Source organism: Heterodontus francisci, unplaced genomic scaffold (assembly GCF_036365525.1).
Source record: "Heterodontus francisci isolate sHetFra1 unplaced genomic scaffold, sHetFra1.hap1 HAP1_SCAFFOLD_1506, whole genome shotgun sequence".
NCBI classification, from domain to species: Eukaryota; Metazoa; Chordata; class Chondrichthyes; order Heterodontiformes; family Heterodontidae; genus Heterodontus; species Heterodontus francisci.
Window position 1 is genome coordinate 55,001 of NW_027141908.1, and position 5,000 is coordinate 60,000.

The following is a 5,000-nucleotide window of genomic DNA, read 5'->3' on the forward strand; positions in this document are numbered from 1 at the left end:
AGGAGAGCGCCCTTGGTGCGTGTGTCTAGGCGATGCATTGCGGAAGGATGGGCGGGTGGGGCCGGGCGTGTGGGTTCCCGACTTATCGGTGAACCATTTGCTACTGCGGGGCCAAAGCAAAAGGGAAAGCATAAGGGCGCAGGCTGCCCTCTGCGGGACAGGTCCGGCCCTGACGCCGGTTTACGATTTCTCCGGTAAAGCACCTGTCGGGTGGCGACCGGAGGGTCTTTGCAGGGCCTGGATCTCCGAGCCCGTGGGACAGGCGGGAAAGGGTGGCGGCAGCCGGTTGAAGTCCCGACCCTGGGCAGCCTCCCGGTCTTACCTCCATAACTTCGGCGAGGAGGGTCCGATCCCCGCGCGGTCGACGGCAGGCGGTAGGGCTCGGAGGGGCGCGGCCTGGTCCGCGAGTGCCCCGGCGCCGCCCCTCTGCCCGTCCGAGGGACAGTAGGAAATGGCCATACCGCTTTCCGGCCGATTGCCGCCGGACGTCCGGCCGCATTCGCTCGGTCTGCGCGGCCGGCGGTAGCCGGGGGCGAGGGGCATCGGGCGGTGGCGGAACCAGGCCGGCCCGACCGCTGGGGGCCGCCCGGGCGACGTTTGAATCTGTCGGGTCGGACCGCCGAATCCCGCGGGATTTCGGGATCGAATCTGCGGGTGGAATCGGCACCTCGTCCCGCTGTCCGGTTCCCCCCCGTCGACTGCAACGGGTTTCCGAGGCCCGTCGGTCAGGCGCGGTTCGCTCCGCAATCCGCCGGCCGATCGGCACCGGGCGGGGCTCTACGGAAAGAGGGGACCCTCCCGCGTCGAGTGCCGGCGCACCGACCCCGCAGGCTGACCGGGAAGGTGAAGACTCACCCCGCTGAATGCCCGGCCCCGGGAACCCTCCGGCGCCGGGGCCATAACTTCGGGGAGGAAGGTCCGAGCTCCGCGCGGTCGACGGCAGGTGAAAGGGGCCGGTGCGCCGCGGAAGGCGACAGCAGTCCCGTCAGGCTGCACCTCTGCTCGGGCGAACGGCGTCAGGAAAAGGGGAGAGCACTTCCCCACCGATAGCTCCGGAACGCCCGGACCCATTGGCCCGCGGCACCGGTGGCTGCTAGAGGGGCTCCGGCGCCGTCAGCCGGGGTACGTCCCAGGCCGGCCGGACGGCGGGCAGCCGGAGGCAACGGCCTGGAACGGAGCCAGACTTGAGTCGTTCCGTGCCGTGGGCAAAAAGGCAGGGCTGCGGGTCAGCGCAGTTTGGCAAACCTAGCCGCAAGTGCGGGAAGGGCGGAGGAGCACACGGACGCCGCCTTCCCAAACTGAGCCCAAAGTGCCCAGGCATGCCCCCTTGATCTCGCCTAATCAGTGAGCCCAAAATAATTTCAGAGTGTGGAAACCTGATCCAAAAAGGTCGAAAAGAACGGCCAGAGATCAAGTCCGAAAGGGGAAATCAGTAACAAGCAAGCAGAGTAATCATTAACCAAAAAGCGCAAAATTATGTTAAAAGTGTGAAATCATTAACCAAAAAGTCGAAAATAATGTCCAGAGACCAAGTCCGAAAGTACAAATAATTAACCAGTAAGCAGAGTCATCATTAACCAAAAATCGCAAAAGTAAGTAAAAAGTATGAAATCATTAACCAAAAATCGCAAAAGTAAGTAAAAAGTGTGAAATCATTAACCAAAAACTCGAAAATAATGTGCAGAGACTAAGTCCGAAAGGGCAAATGGTTAACCAGTAAGCAGAGTCATCATTAACCAAAAATCGCAAAAGTAAGTAAAAAGTGTGAAATCATTAACCAAAAATCGCAAAAGTAAGTAAAAAGTGTGAAATCATTAACCAAAAACTCGAAAATAATCTCCAGAGACTAAGTCCGAAAGGGCAAATGGTTAACCAGTAAGCAGAGTAATCATTAACCAAAAAGGGCAAAAGTAAGTAAAAAGTATGAAATCATTAACCAAAAAGCACAAAATTAAGTTAAAAGTGTGAAATCATTAACCAAAATGTCGAAAACAATGTCCAGAGACTAAGTCCGAAAGGGCAAATGGTTAACCAGTAAGCAGAGTAATCATTAACCAAAAGGCGCAAAAGTAAGTAAAAAGTATGAAATCATTAACCAAAAAGCGCAAAAATATGTTAAAAGTGTGAAATCATTAACCAAAAAGTCGAAAATAATGTGCAGAGACTAAGTCCGAAAGGGCAAATGGTTAACCAGTAAGCAGAGTAATCATTAACCAAAAGGCGCAAAAGTAAGTAAAAAGTATGAAATCAGTAACCAAAAAGCGCAAAAATATGTTAAAAGTGTGAAATCATTAACCAAAAACTCGAAAATAATGTGCAGAGACTAAGTCCGAAAGGGCAAATAATTAACCAGTAAGCAGAGTAATCATTAACCAAAAATCGCAAAAGTAAGTAAAAAGTGTGAAATCATTAACCAAAAACTCGAAAATAATGTCCAGAGACCAAGTCCGAAAGGGCAAATGGTTAACCAGTAAGCAGAGTAATCATTAACCAAAAAGGGCAAAAGTAAGTAAAAAGTATGAAATCATTAACCAAAAAGCACAAAATTAAGTTAAAAGTGTGAAATCATTAACCAAAAAGTCGAAAATAATCTCCAGAGACTAAGTGCGAAAGGGCAAATGGTTAACCAGTAAGCAGAGTCATCATTAACCAAAAATCGCAAAAGTAAGTAAAAAGTGTGAAATCATTAACCAAAAACCCGAAAATAATGTCCAGAGACTAAGTCCAAAAGGGCAAATGGTTAACCAGTAAGCAGAGTAATCATTAACCAAAAATCGCAAAAGTAAGTAAAAAGTGTGAAATCATTAACCAAAAACTCGAAAATAATCTCCAGAGACTAAGTCCGAAAGGGCAAATGGTTAACCAGTAAGCAGAGTAATCATTAACCAAAAATCGCAAAAGTAAGTAAAAAGTGTGAAATCATTAACCAAAAACCCGAAAATAATGTCCAGAGACTAAGTCCGAAAGGGCAAATGGTTAACCAGTAAGCAGAGTAATCATTAACCAAAAATCGCAAAAGTAAGTAAAAAGTGTGAAATCATTAACCAAAAACTCGAAAATAATGTCCAGAGACTAAGTCCGAAAGGGCAAATGGTTAACCAGTAAGCAGAGTAATCATTAACCAAAAGGCGCAAAAGTAAGTAAAAAGTATGAAATCAGTAACCAAAAAGCGCAAAAATATGTTAAAAGTGTGAAATCATTAACCAAAAACTCGAAAATAATGTGCAGAGACTAAGTCCGAAAGGGCAAATAATTAACCAGTAAGCAGAGTAATCATTAACCAAAAAGCGCAAAAATATGTTAAAAGTGTGAAATCATTAACCAAAAACTCGAAAATAATGTCCAGAGACTAAGTCCGAAAGGGCAAATGGTTAACCAGTAAGCAGAGTAATCAGTAACCAAAAAGGGCAAAAGTAAGTAAAAAGTGTGAAATCATTAACCAAAAACCCAAAAATAATGTCCAGAGACTAAGTCCGAAAGGGCAAATGGTTAACCAGTAAGCAGAGTAATCATTAACCAAAAATCGCAAAAGTAAGTAAAAAGTATGAAATCATTAACCAAAAAGCACAAAATTAAGTTAAAAGTGTGAAATCATTAACCAAAATGTCGAAAACAATGTCCAGAGACTAAGTCCGAAAGGGCAAATGGTTAACCAGTAAGCAGAGTAATCATTAACCAAAAATCGCAAAATTAAGTTAAAAGTGTGAAATCATTAACCAAAATGTCGAAAACAATGTCCAGAGACTAAGTCCGAAAGGGCAAATGGTTAACCAGTAAGCAGAGTAATCATTAACCAAAAATCGCAAAAGTAAGTAAAAAGTGTGAAATCATTAACCAAAAACTCGAAAATAATGTCCAGAGACTAAGTCCGAAAGGGCAAATGGTTAACCAGTAAGCAGAGTAATCATTAACCAAAAGGCGCAAAAGTAAGTAAAAAGTATGAAATCATTAACCAAAAAGCGCAAAAATATGTTAAAAGTGTGAAATCATTAACCAAAAAGTCGAAAATAATGTGCAGAGACTAAGTCCGAAAGGGCAAATGGTTAACCAGTAAGCAGAGTAATCATTAACCAAAAAGCGCAAAAATATGTTAAAAGTGTGAAATCATTAACCAAAAACTCGAAAATAATGTCCAGAGACTAAGTCCGAAAGGGCAAATAATTAACCAGTAAGCAGAGTAATCATTAACCAAAAAGCGCAAAAGTAAGTAAAAAGTGTGAAATCATTAACCAAAAAGTCGAAAATAATGCCCAGAGACTAAGTCCGAAAGGGCAAATGGTTAACCAGAAAATCCGTCGAATAATGTCCAGAGACTAAGTCCGAAAGGGCAAATGGTTAACCAGTGGAAGGGCGATCAAGCGGAAAAATTTGCCCCGGTTACCCGGGATGGAGTTCCAGAGGTCCGGCCAGAGTTGTCAAATTCGTCCCGCTGATCGGACGCTTGTCATTCGGGTGGCTGGGGGTTGGCGGGGTATCTGCACAGTAGTAGGAGGTGGCAAGTCGGGACTTGGACGTTTATTCCAAGAGTCCACCCGAGCCTCCAGGTCTGCAGAGACCGACCCTAGCTGCCGCCCAACCGACTTTTAAGCCTTTTTCGGATGGGGATTTTTTCCCATTTTCGTCCATTTTTCGGGTTTTCTGTCGGGCTTAATAGGCGGCAGCCTGACCCCCGGCCGAGGCGGGGGGCGCACTCTCCCTTGCGTAAGGGTCCGGATTTGCCCCGGAAAGTGCCCCCGACGGCCTCCCGACCCGGGTGCCTGCAGGGCGGGGGGAAAGGGTAGTCCCAGCCGCAGGAAATCATTAACCAAAAGACTTAGCCGTCGGGGCAGAGGCTAAGACCCGGGCTGGTGAAATCATTAACCAAAAGGAATGCACCCTTTTCCGAAAGTGCAGGCCGAAATAAGGCGAGCCTTGGGCCGGGAAGGCCAAAACCCCCAACTCATGGAAGTGTATGGGGTCGGACTCGGCGACTTTCCCGGGCCCCGAGTTGACCTTTCCCC